This window comes from Trematomus bernacchii, unplaced genomic scaffold, assembly GCF_902827165.1.
Source record: "Trematomus bernacchii unplaced genomic scaffold, fTreBer1.1, whole genome shotgun sequence".
Taxonomy (NCBI): Eukaryota; Metazoa; Chordata; class Actinopteri; order Perciformes; family Nototheniidae; genus Trematomus; species Trematomus bernacchii.
In genome coordinates this window covers 18007370-18025684 of record NW_022987739.1, presented here as the reverse complement: position 1 = coordinate 18025684, position 18315 = coordinate 18007370, and the positions used below count along the sequence as shown (strand labels likewise).

General features: G+C 40.9%; 1 long non-coding RNA gene across 1 annotated transcript in view; it reads left to right on the top strand.

Moving 5' to 3' along the window:
- The window catches only part of LOC117496071, a 71646-nt gene extending 54379 nt beyond the window's left edge, over nt 1-17267 (top strand). Inside the window, exons 3-4 of the long non-coding RNA XR_004557235.1 lie at nt 2570-2642; nt 16831-17267. This is a non-coding gene — a long non-coding RNA (uncharacterized LOC117496071). The remainder of the gene's footprint in view (nt 1-2569; nt 2643-16830) is intronic.
- Nucleotides 17268-18315: the final 1048 nt, after the last annotated feature.

Sequence of the window (18315 nt, the reverse complement as noted above, 5' to 3'; positions counted from 1 at the left end):
TAATGCCAGCAAATACAATGGTGGCTTCACAAAACCTTTCCGAGTTTTACGGGGCGTGGTTTGCAATCCGCCCAGCCAATCAGAAATGGGAACCTTTTTCTCCCATGAAAGTACCTGCTCTCTAGCAGGGACTCAAAAGGGGGGGGGAAAGGTTCTCATGAACTAAGTTCTAGTTCCAGATTTTTTTGGTGTGAACGCAAAATTTAAAGAACTATCGAAACTATACTGGGAAAAGTACTCCGGTGTGAAAGCTCCTAAAGTGTCAAGTACAATCGGGGGAACTAAACCGAAGTGTAAAATACAGTTGGAAACCTAACTTTAGTAAACTTAAACCAAATGTTAAGTGTTTAGGAAAATATAACCTGCTCTAAATGTACAAAATTAAGTCAAATCAACCAACTACGTAGTGGCACCGTTAAGACATTTGGTCAGTCCTACAGTTTACAGTCTCCATGTATCGGGTGAACACATGCACTCAGGATGAACTGTGTACCAGAGCAGCAGCGAGTGAGCAGTCAAATCAGAAACACACCTCTGTTTGCTTTGGGCTGGCCCGCTGCCACTCTGCTCCGGCCTCAGACGCATGCCTTGCAAATGGGGACAGACATTACTGTTATTGTATTCGCGGTGGAGTTCATATGAATATGCTGTGACTGTACTGAGGCAGACGTTAATATAGATATGATAACGTGTTGCGATAACAGAGCTTAGGCGTGACATGTTTATCTTTGGGAGTCAAGTCAAGCTGATAAGGCAGACTTATTAAAGATGCTGAAACCAACAACTTCTAAATATACGTAGCTTATATTCTGAATTATTTATATCTGTTCCCTTGTAGCACTTTCCTTACTAATTTTCTACCATACTGTACCCATATGGGAATTCAAACACTCCCTCATTGAAACATTTTATAAATAACCTTGCCATACCCCACAAGCTATTCAATAAAACTGATTTTCTAAAGGCATTACGTTAACAGAATGAAATCTCCTTTTACCTCATTCTTTCACATCACAGACCAATGTTTTACTCATGTAAATACTATATTATTGTTATTACCATATATTATATTGACCTAAATTAAACCTTTTTCTTACAAAAGCATATACTTGCAAAGCACACATATTGTAATAGCCAAGTCAATGCTTAAAATCATTCTACAAAACCTTTCCTTTTCATTTCAGTCGTTGTCACAGTGTTTTCTTTTAAAGTATGGTTGGAAACGCACATAATAAACATTCTTTCTCCACAAATTCGACATCTGAGGTTTTGTAGACACTTCCAATATTTAAGGGCTGTTTAGTGAATGGGTTGATCAGGGAGCATGCGATGTTAACGTTAAAATGTTTACAACTCCTAGTGACAGTAATACATTTAAACAGAAAAAAAGTATTTAAAACCAATCAGTGTACGGCACCTCTAAATACTAAAATACAAGAAAGAGAACCCGAATGTTGCATAAGTTTTGGTTTGAATGTCTATATGAAATGAGGGTCAGCCCTTGCATATATTGTCTAATGTCTAAATAACTTTCTGTAAAATAGCATCATGTCGGATGGCACCATGTCAGCTGGATGGTGTGACTTTCTGAAATAACTGTACTGCTTTCTGTTTAAATGCTGCCATCTCCTCCTCAAACTATTACACAACAATTAGCAACTGTTGCTGTTTGTCTCTGCTCTTTAAATGCCCTTCTGTCCAAAACAGTTGGAGACAGACTGGGCCTGTGTGTGCGTGTGTGTGTGCGTGTGCGTGTGTGTGTGTGTGTGTGTGTGTGTGTGGTGTGTGTGTGTGTGTGTGTGTGTGTGTGTGTGTGTGTGTGTGTGTGTGTGTGTGTGTGTGTGTGTGTGTGTGTGTGTGTGTTGTGTGTGTCTGTGTGTGTCTGTGTGTGTGTGTGTGTGTGTGTGTGTGTGTGTCTGTGTGTTTGTTGTTGCTTTTTTGGGCAGTGGGATTGGGGTTACTGGGCATACTGGACCCAAACAGGTCCTCATTGTGCTTCAGGAGGAAGAGCCGGGTCGTGCTGCACCCTATTCAGCCCAGTTTAGAGTATGTGTTTGTTTGTGTGTGTGTATTTATGTCATATATAATGAGGGAGTTTTTCATGTTCTAATGGCTGCTATGCTACATTAGTTTTACCCATACATATGTTTAAACCCAACGAGACAGCTTTTACTTTCTGAAACTAAACTTTATTGCAGTGCATTTATTGCAGCCTGAATGATACTTGTTGCCTGGTTACACAACTGTGTATGAGGGCGCAGGGCTTACTGTTGTGGTTGTGCAAGGATGTAGCTTTTGCCAAGGTTGTGTGAGGTATTCAACACTACTGATTATGTCAAAAATAATAATTGTGTGGTCATTGTTTTAGTGTCACTCTCCTTTTTCTCATTGCCATCACTGTAGCTGCTGTTACTGCTCTGATCTTTATGTAAATACTGTAAACATACTTTTCTCTTTGATAGCCTGAAACACCGCTCTTAACAATCTGATCTCTGTAAATCTACAGGGTCCAAAAATGTCACTGATCATCACTTTAATATTCTTTTTTATCTTTGATTTGTTTCTACAGTGACATAACAGGAGAGTGAAGACAGGATCAAGAGACCAGGACAATTTATGAACCCGATGGCATATGGGAACTGGTAGGTTTAAGACACACACACACACTACACACACATACACACAGTGAGTCCCATAGAGAGACACAGCAATGCCCTGGAGGGTGCCAGTCATGCCCAGCTTCCGCTGCGCTCCAAATTGAGCGTGGCACTGAGTGTATGAAGTCAGCCGTCTGGAAGAGAGCCAAGCATTGTTCCTCCGAGCAGCTGGATGGTAATTACTAGAAAGAGAGAGAGGGAGAAAGATGGGAGCCCTCTCTACCTCACTGTTGCTTCCTCTCATGGTGCATGTATCATATTAGAATATATAGTAAAGCAGAGCTGGGGGCCATATTAATGTACAGTCATCAGAATGGGATGAATATATGGCTCACGGCAGTAAAAAGAAAATGTGTTCACAAAGTTAACACCACACAAAGGACATAAACACTTAATATATAATGGAATATTGTGCAGAGAGATGAAAGGTGATCTTATGTACTGTCTATCAAGGCTGTATTTACATGATATACACTTCATTACATTAGGCAATGTATTTGAACATTTATATAGTATACAAGCAACTAAAACAATCAGATGTGGCTTTACAAAGAAAGAAAGAATAGTTTGAGCAGTTGTCATGGAGGTATAGTGTAGTACTGTATGTCGTACACGGGTCCATCCCGGCGCTAACTACATATGGTATGTATGTATTGTGAACTAAATATACCACTGAGCTTAGTCCATTAACAAACTACTTAAAAACACTGTGATGTCTGTTCAAAATATCCAGAAAAGCTTGAGTGAGGATTTCTTTTTGGTGAAGACTTCAAAAGATTTCCAAAAATATAAACAATGTGCAGGTAAAGTAAACATTTCATTTAGCTTTCAATGTATATTTAATACAATCTCAAAGTATTTCAGCTCATCTAGGACCATTGAAGGAGCTTCCCTAACATTTTATTTCATCCTTAAACTCCTTGGACACCTTGGACACAAAAACCCTTGATAGAATATCTAGCATGTGCAATAGGAAGCTAATGCAGAGATCTGAAAGCAGTCGATTGATGTGATCAAATGTGTGACTTAGCTTTTGTGGGCCTACAGTCTCTTCGATTGATAAGAGAGACTAACAATGTCAAACGAATAGTTGTATATAAATAAAGTGCAACTGAAAAACTGTAACAAAACTAGCTGTTGCTGGTTCTAATATGTTTTATCATCAACATTACAGTCTCAAATATATTATATTTCCAAAAATGCATTTCTACATATTCGAAGATCTCCATACATTGGTAATGAACATACTTACATAACCGGAATACTCACTATTTCTCTACACAATTACATCAGTGTTTTAGTTCAAAACTGAAGAAATGCTGTGTACATTTATCTGCTTTCAAATATATATGATGCTGGAGGAAGATAGAAGAAGAGAGGGGGAGAGGAAGAGGGAGGGTGGGGAGATATTTGCCATCATCCAGGCCGGAGGAATGTGTCAACTCGCTGTCAACTATGCACTGCTTTGTCATGAAACCACAGAGCAGTGGAAACACGTAAAGTTTCCTTTTTCACACCTTTCGACTCCTTCCTCCCTCCTTCCTCCGCCTCCCCCGTCTCCCCCCACTCTCACACAGTGGCAGCAGTAGCCGGGCCTGCAGTGCTAGTGCAGCTGTGACCAGAACAATAGCATTCCTCAGGTTTTAAACGCCTGGCACTTAGATTCCTAACAGTCAAATTCCTGGCTGGGAGAAGCTGGGGGTTGCTATGGGACGCCGAGAGCTGTGAGACGCCTTGTAAGGAGGCGCACAGCTGTAAAGCGCTGTGTGATTTGTGTTTTTTATGAGAAGGATGGATGGGTTCATGGGGAGGCAGATGGGGGGGGGGGGGGAGCTCTGTTGTTCCACCTCACGTCCTCTTTTCCTCAGATGTGACATTTCCAACACTCCAATTTTATCAGTTTGGGTGGAGAGGCGTCCCGCTGCTTTGTTGGGGCATCGTGTGTCGATGGAGGCACCTGTTAAGTCAACATGTGAGTCTTGTGATGCGTTTTTCTCACATGTGGTGCCAAAAAGCCCACTGATGTGTTGAAAACGACACATTAGTTTGAAGAGTGTTAAATTAGGTGTTAGCAAAGGAAACAAACACAGATATGTTGTGTGTGTATGACAGACAGGTGGATGTCACTTTGCATATACTCCTTTCTTACATAAGATACAAAAAACATGCATACATTTGGTATTTTTACAGAGGCGGTAAAGTAAAATAACCACTAATATCTCTCCTATTTTCAATTTTGTTTGTTTCAGAAGCTTTTCCTAAAAACTCAACAATTATTAATTCATTATTTGTTCTTATTTTTATGCTAATTTTAACAGCTACTACTCAAATCACTTCACTGACCACTAATTCATCTTTTTCTTCCGAGAATGCTTTTATTTTGAAATACTGTTCTTTGCTGTTTTTTAGAGCAGTGGAAAGCCCAACTGCTTTGCTTCTTAACCAGTGAATAATTTAGTATTTTAACCTACGCGGTAAATAAACATATAAATAAAAAATCCCTAACAAGCTTCCCTATTTTCAATGTTGTCTGTTTCTTACATAAAACATCAGTCTTTTAAAAAAAAAATCTACTATCATGATTTACTTATTTGTTCTTTTTATTCTAATTCTCTCTCTTTTTCCTCCGAGAATGCTTTTATTTTGAAATCCTGTTCATAGTTGTACTTTAGAGTAAATGAAAAGCCCAATGCTTTGCCTCTCACATCATGTGCTCCTCTGGTGGCTTCAGCACTGAGCTGCCCCACTATCAGCCCATCTGAAATAACCCCAAAAATAATGATTCTCTCATTAACCACGCCTGTTTCACAATTTAAATATAAATGAATCTAATTTAGAAAACCTCGGCCACGCTGAAGGGGACTCATTTAGAGCCAATCTAAAATTAATGAGGGCATCTGGAGAGAGACGGAGAGAGAGTGGAGAGGGGCCCGGCGTGGCTTAACAGATACCGGAGTTAACAAGCTACTGTACTTTAAACACTGGGAAAATCCCCATTAATTTTAAAGTTAACGCACTACTGTACTCTGAATGCTGCCAAAAGAGCTTTAATGTTAGTTCAAACACATTACAGCCAAATCTTCAGACTGACTCTTGGCCTCTTGCTGTCAAGCGTCCTTCGTAAGCCCGCGTTTATCAGACTCTGCCTGGTCATACAGAATTATAATTTTCGGGACATTTGTAATACAATGGCAGATAGATATGTTTTGCATGAGCACAGGATTCAACCCCGGACTTGAAAGCTGTCACTGTTAAAATAGTAGCAATATAAGATGGAGGATCTCTCCATGATGGATGATGCATCAAAAAAACGTCCAAATAATTTCAATGAATTGGAATATTGTCATTTACATATGGCAGGAAGAGTGACCATCACATCATGAACAGTTTATAATGTTCAAGATCAGAAAATGCTGTAATTTGTAAGAACAAGCTATACATTTCCATGAAAAAAAAAAAGATAACTCATGTCCCCCAGTTAATTGACTGTACTGCAGGTTTGCATAATATACATTTACATTCTCACTGATATGCAGATTGCAACGTCCTTTGCCCCAGCAGCCGTTTGAGGGTCTGCAGCAGATGCCAGCCAGCTCCCACAGCGACTGTTTGGTTTTGCAGGTTTAATTCCCGATGGGTTGGGGTCCAGAGTGATTAGGCTGAGCCCTGGAGGCCAGGGGCTTGTCAGGTGTCTCCACACATTAACGTTGTTCTGCTCACACCCTGAGCCGACAGCACAGCGAGGCAGAGGGGGAGAGGAACACTGATCTGCCGTGGTGGGAGGCACACAGGGCAGGGAGACACTGTATTGTTCACCTAAGACTTAAAAATAAGTTTGCTTTGAATTTGTGTTGAGATTAAGGGGAATGTAATGAGACCTATAGGCTATATTGACAGTGTTGTTTCTCTTGTCGTTGAGGAAAGTCACCAACCAAAGTACAATAGACATTGACGTTGGGATGTACTAACAACTCTTAAAAGTTTGAAAAAGTTAGAAAACACAATAGGCGCTTTCACACCAGAGTACCTTTCCCGTACTTTTCCCAGAAATAGTTCCGATAGTTGCTGGGATGTTGCGTTCACAACAAAAATATCTTTTTTTTCGGGAACCTTTTCTCCCCTTTTCAGTCCCTGCTGGGAGTCCCAGCAGCTTCTACTGAAGCCAGTCCCCAACTCCGGGGACTTCCGGCCGGGGACTTCGGGTGGCAGTATGCGCCATGAAGTTGTTTGCGGCCTGCCAGTAAACCCAAAGCAGAAGAAGAAGTAGTGACGTCAGCGGCTTCATTTGCGTAATCCTCCCTCAGGGACTTACGGCCCGTCCACACGGCGGCGTGCGTTGAAGGTTCAACGCTTCTGCCCATTCACTTTGAATGGGCTGACGTCACGCTTTACCGAACTGCATTGTGGTTCCGTCGCTTCGCTTTGCTCGCGTTGCTCGCTTCAAAAGTTGAGCAATGTTCTACTTTTGAAGCTTCGACGGAAGCGTCAGCCAATCAAATCATTTGCTAGTACAAGCTCTAGCCAATCAAACCACGTGCTTGTGTGTCCGGGGCGGGAGATTCCATGTGATTGGTTGTTGGTCGAGTTTCAGACACACCCACCGGCAAGCTTCAACGCACGCCGCCGTGTGGACGCTGCGTTACCCCTAGATTCCACCGGGTCCGTCTGCGTCGCGTTACGGCTGTAACGCGGTGTTCGCAAAGATCGCGGCCACTCTAGTCAATGGGTGCTATTCCACCAGACGCGCCGCTTTACGGCTCAGAAGCGTACCAGAAGCGTCCCAGAAGTGTCTCGGCGCTGGGCTCCGCAAGTCTATTTTCGACACGTCGCGAGGCGTTGCAGAGGCGCCGGGCGTGCCAGCGTTCTCCTCCGGTTTAAAGGCACTGTGTAAATTATATATATAGAATAATTATGATGATGAATGCATTTTTTTGCCACTAAAATACAGCAACACATCTTTGATTCATGTCGTATATAACTGTAATATTACAATTATTATTAACTTTGTCTGTACAAAGTAGCCTGTCCAGGAAATATGCCCAAATCAACAAAAACTGCGAGCCGGCAGGCAAGACGCTCCGCTTCTGAAATTCCTCTGAAATGCTTCTGAAACGCGCCCGGTAGGGTATGACGCCGGACCAAAACCGCGGCGCAGCCGTGACGCGACGCAGACGGACCAGACGGACCCGGTGGAATCGAGGGGTTAGTCCGGTGTGAACGCGATTTACTAGATAGTTCCGGAACAAACAAAAACAGGAACTATTCCTGGGAAAAGTACTTGGTGTGAAAGCGCCAAATGGTCATTTATTATCTTTTTAAATGCACCAAAGTTAGGGATTCAGCTGTTTCCTTGAAAAAAAATAGGAATTGTTTGAAAAAACTACAATGGTATTTTAGTTTACGTTTTTTTGAATCATCAAAAAACAACATGTTCCAGGGAGTAAAATAAAAATACTTTAGAGAAAATGCAAGAACATGAAACATGTTTGAACCTAGGGGTGGTGAGTGAAATAGGAAGAAGTGTAGATGTATGTTTTTTCTTCTTCCTGATGACTTTCAGTTCCTGATCTTCTCTGCCAGTAAAAGCAACACACTGATGGATGCTACCTCAACATTTTCTTTAGCCTTTAACCCTCAAACCACCGGAGTGACAACACATCCCACTTTTCCCTGTTGGATTCAAATAAACTTGCATTGTGTCTGTGCACAAACAACTTCCTGCATGCAGTCGTGCAGCTTGTTAATGGGGGCGGGCGACCAAAAAAGAAAAAAAAAACTTCCTGCTTCTGACCTCCAACCCCGTCCTACCCCACCCACACCCACCGCTTACACAGCATGGTGCAGCTATAGGGGGGAAGGAGATGGTGTGTGTGTGTGTGTGTGTGTGTGTGTGTGTGTGTGTGTGTGTGTGTGTGTGTGTGTGTGTGTGTGTGTGTGTGTGTGTGTGTGTGTGTGTGTGTGTGTGTGTGTGTGTGTGTGTGTGTGTGTGTGTGTGTGTGTGTGTGTGTGTGTGTGTGTGTAGGCAGAGGAGGTGATGCTTTAGGTTTTTGAGTAGGGGGAAAAAACGTATGTCCTGAGGAATAAAGTAGTGGAGGGAGGAGGGGAGATGAGGTGACATGCTGAGAGGGCAGCCTATACACTCCTCCTCCTCCTTCCTGCTATACCTCTCCCTCCATCCCTCGCCTCGTTTCACCCCCCTCCCCCTCTGTCTCCATCCGTGGGGGTAAAGTACATTACATGCTTGCTAATCAAACCACTATTACAAGTTAGGGGGGGAATTCATTCAGTTTTTTGGTCTCATTCACCTTCACCAAAACTTTCTTTATTCTTAAACAGTATGATAAAGTGTTACTCCAACGACAACATGCTGGAGATATTCCAGTGACTCAGTAACAAGTTATAGCAGAATCAATTCAGAAACAAAATGAAGTCCTGATTAAGTATCAACCTAAAGAACTAAAATCTGAACTAAATTGGCCCTACATTTAGATATATGTGTGTGTTTTTTTAAATGCAACACGTGTTTTCATGTCAACATTGAAACCCTACTTTTTAATGTTTGCCACCCAGGGTGAAACTATCAAGGCAACAGAGGCAAACACATTACACTGTTTTAGGTGAGGTCTAAATGTCCATGAACAACTTATAGAATTGGCAACAGGAAAGCGGACAATGTTTGTTTAAGTAAGCATGTTCCATTATTACTGCTACCTTACTATACAAACAACCTATGAAGCATTAGTTAATGTCAAAATAACAAAATCAACTCCACATCTGGTGGAAGAGAAGACGTACTGTTAATAAATACATTTTCAAAATGTATCTGTGTAAATGAAAACTGGCATTTTTGCAACACTTCCTGTAAAGGACAGCTGTATTCTTACCATCCGGAAAAGCAAAAAGAAGATGTTTCACTTTTAAAATATTAGAATTATTATGATTTACTTCCTCCACTTCTGTTGTGAATTGCTTTTATCAAACACCTGTACGAGTGTGAATAGTTCACATGGATTATGGTCATGGAAGCCTTGAGTCACCACTAATCATCACTTATTTCTCTCTCCAGCTCTCTCCCTCCCTCTCACACAAACACACACACACACACACACACACACACACACACACACACACACACACACACACACACACACACACACACACACACACACACACACACACACACACACACACACACACACACACACACACACACACACACACACACACACAGTTATCATGACTTTCACTCGGCTCCATGTTGGGTTTTCAGTGCAGATCCTCACTCTAAAACTAGACTTTGAGTAGTTGTCCCAACTGCAATTTATAACAATAAGTGAGTAATACATATTTTTTTCTGCCATAACATTTTGGAGAGAAGATTTCAAGTTCCTATTTTGTCCACTTATAAAACAGGTTATATGCCTCACAAGGCTCTGGGACTAGGACGTTTGGGCTCCAATGGAGGTGTACAATCAATCACTTTGGGTTAGAAAAAGAAACCCCTGCCTGGACTGTTGTGTTCATCACTTTCAAAACCTAAGTTTCAGCCGCCTAAATGTGTGTGGGCTGAACTCAGACATCTGGAAAGATTATAGCGAATCTTAAAACAGAAAAGCAATAGACTTTTCCCGCTAGCATTGCCCTTATGTCTTTACTGGTCTAGTGATTTGACCAAGTTGTCCATAAAAAAAAATGGCCTCTTATGTGCTTCCGTGAGACGGAAACAAAAAGTGAAGAAGTTTCACTTCTCAAGTAATCTCTAAGCTCTCTCTATCCCTCTCTCTTGCACTCATGATGTGCTGTTACATGAATATGGCTCAGTAAACTGTGGTAACTCAGGTAAAGAAAGTAATGGAGGGGGGAGACAGAGAGAGGGAGACAGAGAGAGAGAGAGAGAGAGAGAGAGAGATTTTCTCGGTCCCACACTGAAACTTGAGATAGGAGTGTAGCTGTTGACTGAAGAGAGAGAGAGAGGGAGGAAGAAAGAAAGAGAGTGTGTGTGTGTGTGTGTGTGTGTGTGTGTGTGTGTGTGTGTGTGTGTGTGTGTGTGTGTGTGTGTGTGTGTGTGTGTGTGGATGAGAGATGAACAGACAACACTTGTCCTCGAGTCAAAGAGCTGAGCTCCAATGGCTAAAGCCCCATTGGGCACCAAGACAGGCACACATACACACAAACACACACAACAACACAAACATGGACAGGGGATATATCCTGGGTGGGAGAAGGAGCAGGGTATAGGGGATGGTCAGATGAGAAGGAGGTGAGGAAGTGGGGGAGGAGGGGGTTAGGAGGTTGAGGGGGCAGCCAGAGAGGGACAGAGGGGGCAATAAAGAGCAACGGACAGTTCACTTGGTCCAGCTTATTCATGTAACAGTGAAATTGACAGATAGTCCCTCAGTAACCTTCTATTATTTTATTAGGTTTAAGTTGCATCACTTGCCAATCTAACAGTGTGTCGTGTACAGTGAAGTTCTTAACTATGGCATCCTGTTGATACTGAGCCTGCTACATGTTAAAGGAAAACATGTTTCACTCACCATTATCGTCCCAAATGGGAAAATGTGTCTTGTAGCCATGTCAAACACTCACTTACCTAACATAAAAAAAGAATTATAGAACATAAGTCTAAACTCACCACACAAGCTCACATAGAACAATGCATTCATTGACAGCATAATATCGTAGTCGTTATCCACCAATTATACGGAAGATTACTCATCAGCTGACTCATCCTGAGCATGTTAAAGCTTGATCGCATGAGAGACAATGTATCAACCTGTTGGACTTGTACTTTAATAATCTCCATCCCAAGGGGTGAAGCTCTAATAAATCGTTTTTTAAATCACACTAAAGTTATTAATCGCTTATAACACTGTAACTGACTGCAAAGAGCAACTTTTTATTAATGCATTTGTAATCATTTTGATGTGTATTCATAAGGGTAGGCTCAAATGTACAGTACAAACTAAATTCCTTTAAAACATGAATTTAATTGTATTTATTCCACACATAGTTTATGTCTATAAAAGTAACAATAACTGCCCCTTAATCAAAGTCATGAAGAAGTAAAAATTATCCATCTAGGTTATTTTAAACGTTTTTTACCAAGTATAAATTGGGCACTCAAAATCTCAACAAAAAGTGGCTTCTACTTTTGAGAATGCACAGGGAGCTTGTTATGCTGAGTTTAGTTAGTATTCATTTGCAGAAGTAAATATCAGTCTTCAAACTAGCAACCAGTTTAATTTGATAACACAAATTGATCATGGGCTAGGACCAGGTGGAGGAAATACTTAAACGCTTTACTTGAGTAAAAGCAGAAATACTATGGTCTTAAAGTACTCCATTACAAGTAAACGTCCTGAATTAAAAATGTTACTTAAGTAGAGGAACAGAAGTATAATTAGCTAAATGTACTTACAGTATAAGAAGTAAAAGTAGTCAATATGCGCAATGGCTCTCATCACAATATTATATATTTTTAAATAATCATATATATTACTGTGTCTATCTCTAACATAAACATGTCAGGGCATTTGAATATGCACTATTAGATACTTTTTGCACCGGGTTGTATTTTTGTATATTAGTACTGCAATATATCAAATAAAGAAATCACATGTTTTTATATGAAAAAGTAACTATGAGTGTTAAATAAAAACAAGTGGAGTAAAAAGTGCTTTACTGTATGTTGCAGAACATTTAAAGTTCTACTCTACTTTAAATGTAATAGAGTAGAAGTTTAAGTAGCAAAAAATACACATACTCAAGTAAAGTGCAAATATATCAAAATACTACTTAAGTACGGTACTTGAGTAAATGTACTTTGTCACTTCCCACCACTGGGTAGGACTAGTTTAGTTATGGTCGTCGGACGCTCACTTTAGGCTGAAACAGGTGTAGTTTCATTTATGAATCATGGCCTGTGTAGCTTTATGTCTTGGGGTGGCGAGATGTGACGGGGGGGGGGGGGGGGGGGGGGGGGGGAGAAGAAGGGAGTGATGGACAGCTAGAGGGAGGGGAAGAGAGAAGGGGGGAAGTGGATGGAGGGGTATAGTGCAGCAGAAACTTCCCATGCTGGCCTCCCAGTGTGGCTACGTAATGAGGGCAAGGGACACGCACACACACACACACACACACACACACACACACACACACACACACACACACACACACACACACACACACACACACACACACACACACACACACGAGGCTGAGCATGGCCCCACGGCTGATTAGCGGCACACAAAGGCCCCAAACAGAAGTAGCAGAGGATACACAATGGGAGCAGGGCCTCAAGGCGTGGTTTACTTCTGCCCTGAGGGAGGGGGCGAGTGAGGCAGAGAGACAGTGAGAGACGGGGAGAGAGAGAGAGAGAGGGTCCCACTGAGCTGGATGGGCAATCAAAAAGGGGGGAGGGTGACGGTAAGAGGACAGGGTTCGATGGGGTTAGAAAAGTGACAGAAGCAGAGAGGAGTTTTGTTTTTGTCTTTATAAAGATGTGCTCCTACACAGTTCTGTTTCCAGCGTCAGGAAACCAGAGGAACGAGTCAGCGTCACATCCACCTGTTCTGAAGCACATTTAAAACCATAAGAAATTCAACATAACGATAATACAAATGTGGGAAACAAAGCAAAAGATGCAATACAGTCTGATGGATGCAGTTCATTTGGAAGAACAATGTTGTTTCTTGTTATTTCTACAGTATAGAAAATGCAGCATATCTCCGTCTTAGCTATTATTACATGCGCACACTTCACCACAACCCCCCCAAATAAAAATGAAAGAAAAAGCTGTAGACATGAATGTAACATGGTGTGAAGAGCCAAATTAAATTCATGAACATGAAATGCCAGAGGCTGTAATGCCACGCCAACATTTACCAGGGTTACCGGTGCTTCTTTTGATTATGTAATCCTGTTTTGCACAGTATTTGCTAAAATCGACAACATACACTATTATTCACACTGTGTGAGTGTTTTCATCTGGAGTGCTGACCCTATCTACTTTGAGGCAGAGAACATGATAGACAGAGACTGTAGGAACATATTGTATTCCATAATCATTCCTCATTGGAAGAGAAGAGAATATAAAGGAATATGTGGATAGCGTGGAGTGACGTTGACATGGTGTTTCGGCACAATTACACTCCAAAGACAGGTATTTCAGCTGATGACCTTTTTGAAATATTGAGACAGATATTCAGCAATACTCTCCGCACAAAATAAGTGCATTTCGTAGGGTGTGTTCATAACTAATATATAGTATTCTTTCTTCAAGGTGCATGACAGCAGGGGTGAACAGAACCTCAGAACATTTCTTAAGTACAATTTTAAGTTACTTGTAGGCTTTTTCACTTGTATGCTAATTGTTCACATTTATGTGGCCACACTGGTTACTTTTGTTACATTGAATGCAGGGCTTTTGCTTGTAACAGAGTATTTCTGCACAGTGGTATTTACGGTGGCCGACAAAGGCAAACACGTTACAACGGCCTAAATCACCTCCATTAGGAGAACACCGGCTGCACTTTCAACAAGGATAATAAAAAACACAAATGGGCCTAAAACACATTCAAATGAAGAACTTTATTATCCCTGGTTGTCAACAAGCACTCCGTTCCCAACACTTTTTAGTGTCCCCGTTTTGTTGTGTTTTAACCTTCTTGCATCTGCAGCCAGAGACTTGACATTTTTCAAATAAGGATTGTTTGAGTTATTGCTACACGATACATGTTGAGAGCTTTAAAATCATCTCAGCGGCTCTTTGCATAGAATACTATCTACATATTTCTACAGAGAATGAATATTATATGGCAACGACTAATGAACACGGCCTTCTTTTCACAGAGGAGCCACGGCTGCTGTAATCTCCGCTGTTCAATTAGCTGCAGTGACCGGGACGCCACCTACACTTCATTACCAGGGAGGGGAAGGCATGGAATTAACCTCTGTCTGCGTTCTTCTTCCCTTCCTTCTATCTCTCTATCCGACTGTTTCTTCCTTCCTCGAGAAATATCAAAGCAGCAAAAAAATGAAACTATTCCAAATGAGTTCCTGTGTATCAGTTAAAACATGATTTCCTCTTATTTTAGATTCTGGAATATTTAAGGAGAGCAACAGAGGGAAAGAAGTGGGGGGGGTGGGGGTATAAATCCACAAAGACAATTTAGCTTTTCCAGCCTCTTTTCCTGTTTTTCCAATTAGTTAATGCTATTTAAGAACACTAGAGCTGACACACACACACACACACACACACACACACACACACACACACACACACACACACACACACACACACACACACACACACACACACACACACACACACACACACACACACACACACACACACACTAATGGTCCTCAGCAATGGAGAGCTCCTGAAATAAGTCACGCAGTAATTGTATTTGATCAATCATAAAGGAGCCCATCAGAGGAAAGCTAGCTGTAATCAAATGATAAAATAGACAATTATGAAAAAATCCCTGGCCTTTAATTTGCTAAACACACACTCTGGAGAGGCCGTTTAAAGCCAGAGCGATTTGATGAGATGCTCAACATGTTACTGCCCTCTTCTTCGACACTCCTCTGAGATGGTTGTCACATGGCAGAACACAGATGGTTAATATCTCCTCACATTTTCTGAATTTCGTCCAGCAGATAGATCCTCCTCCTTTGCTCAAATGTCAGCTCTAGGTTTTTTTAGATACTTTTAAAGTTACTCTCACTTTTTGGCTTGGATTCTTTGCAGAAGAAAATCTTTTTGCCCATATAAAATTATTCTGACCGATGATGGTTCAATACTTGGGCTGTTTCTGTGCTTTCTTGCTCGACTTAAATGATAAATTCAATACTTACATACTCTATATGCCAATATGAAACTACAGCTAGCATCTAGTTAGCTTCGCTTAGCATATTGTCCAATTGAATCGAACACTGCCACTGTTCCCAAATAGACATACAGATTGATTAAAATAAATGAACCTCCTATTTGTTATATAGAAACATTTTAGTCAGGTATGTTAATAGTTGATTAGATTTTTTCCATTTCAGAGACTTATTTCACACTATTTTCACCTTTCAATATTCAATTATGGTCCGAAAGTCTAAAATAACTGTCATGCGTGAGAAAGCTGTTCTTTCATTGGTCAGAAATGAAGGAAGACCATGTATTTGCCCCACGTAGTTCCCAATCACAAGACGGATACACAAAATGTATGTTAACATTGTATATCAGGCTATTGTGCATGCATTATTGAAATGTTCAAATAGTCCGAAAAATATGTGAGCTGCTCAATTCAAATAAACTCGGAAAGATTGCAAAAAATGTTGGTACACTGCTTGCCAAGATAATGCATGTAGTTAATATACCAGTGTTCATAAAATGTTAAAAATATTAGATTCTAGCAAGAACTGGAATTGTTTAGCTCCACGTACGAGTGTGATTTATGTGTTCGCATATTCCCAAACAAAGCGAATCTGCGTGTGAAACACTCCAGGCTTTAAACAAGTGCAAAACAGCTTGGTGTGAATACGCCCTAAGATTAGAAAGCTCACATCACCAAACCCACTGCTGTCACATGATCACTTAGCTCTTTGAAGCTGATTTTTTTTCCACGGTTGTATAAAATCACAGACTCTTTTGGCTGAGACAGCCATGACGGTGTGAGATCTACACCACAAAGAGTTAAAAAAAAGTCTCCTGGTCCTCGGTGTGAAAGCAGCCAGACTCTGTGTGTAGTGTAGGTGCTGCTGGGTAAAATGACATGGAAAAGGTGATTTCCACTATAGTGAAGATTCCACACTACGCTTCCCCCAGGCAGCAGCAGAATCCTGATTGAATTGTGTGTGTGTGTGTGTGTGTGTGTGTGTGTGTGTGTGTGTGTGTGTGTGTGTATTTTACAGTCATCTCATTATTTAGCTGTTTATACATTGATTCGTAATGTTTCATGTTGTTAGTAGCATTAACAATGATTTTATCAATTTTATATTTTTACGAATGCGTTTATAATCTTTAAAGAAACATCTCCTTTCCCCAGTTATTCCTAGACTTCCTAATTACGTGCTATTTCTATGTTTTTACCCACACTGAGTCTTATATTTATTTTTCTTGGTCAGCATCACACCCCCACACACAGGCTAATGTCTCCTCTCTGTCTCCCTGCAGGTATCACATGCAGCCAGCAGGAGTAAAGAGACAAGAGTAAAAGAGCTCGCTGTCAGAAGTGAGAGTCATTTCTAGGTGAAGCATACTGAATTAAAGTGAATCAAGCTGAACTGATCTGAACTGGAATGGCCTGAGCTGAACTGATCTGAACTGGAATGGCCTGAGCTGAACTGAAAGGAAAGCTTCAGCCTGACAGGACTCTGGGAAAAAAAAGGTTCAGGCCGAAAAAACCTTGAAATGATACAGATTAAACCCTTCTGTCATTGATGCCTGTTGTTTCCTGGGGGGTTCCTTGATATATTCATACTGCTGTTCACTCTTATGTTATGTTGTATGACATGAAATAAACCAAAAATAAGTTTGACTCATTGAGATCTTTTTTATTTGTGTACAATTTATCACAGAATATGAATTTACATTAAAGTTGTCACTCTCTTCTCAGTTTGTTTTTGTTGTTTGTTTCTGTTGCTATGTGTTACTATGTCTAAATAACTCGTGGAGGGATCATAATGGAATACAAATCTTAAAAGGGTTAGTTCACACCAAAACTAAAAACACATATGTTTCCTTGTACCTGTAGTGCTTTTTATAAATCTAAATTGTTTTGGTGTGAGGTGCAGAGATTTGGAGGTATCTTCTCCTCTTCAATATAATGAAATGACCTGAACTGGAATGCCTCTTCCCAGAAATCATGAGCAGTAATCCACAGACTTCGTTGTAAGCAGTTTCATGTAGGAACTACTTTCTCTCTACAACATCACCAACAATATCAATGCAAAGAAGGAAGAGTGCATCTTTACATGGACGAGAAACTGTCCGGCGCTGGTTACATCTCAGCTGAAGAAGACGCCATCTTGTTTACATTTTGCCCTCTTTCTCTGCTCCAGAAATACTGTTTCTGTTCCAACTTCATTTTGTTAGAAGTTTGGGGAAGTCAAGCACTTCCTCGCTTCATCTTATTAATGTAGCTTTTGTCTGTGATGATCAGTTAGATCAGTGGTTCTCAAAGTGGGGGGCGCAAATCATAATTTGAAAGATTATTGATTCGAAAATAATATGATACAGTACTATTACGTCTGGGTCTCTGTGTTTCATTAAAGCTCGGCTCTGTGTGTGTGTGGAACGAGCCATTTTGTGTGCGTGCGCGAGCGAGAGAGAGCGCACTGGTACCGGAGATCGTTGTTGTTAGCTTCTGGTGCTAGCGAGCTACGCTAACGGATATAAGGAGTCTTTTCAACAACAAAGTGGAGGAGAGTCCTCTTCTGTCAGACTGAGAGACTCAGTGAGCTAAAGGACCCTCTCAGTGTTATCTCAGTGGGTCTCAAACGTTTTGGTCACCATTAATGTAAACAATTATTTCCGAGGCACACGTTTATATGATCATTATAGTTATAAAAAAATAAGAGAATAAATGAAAAACAGTTATGAAATACTATATGACAGTAAAAAAAGAATAAAGTTTAAAAGGGTGATTTGTAAAATATC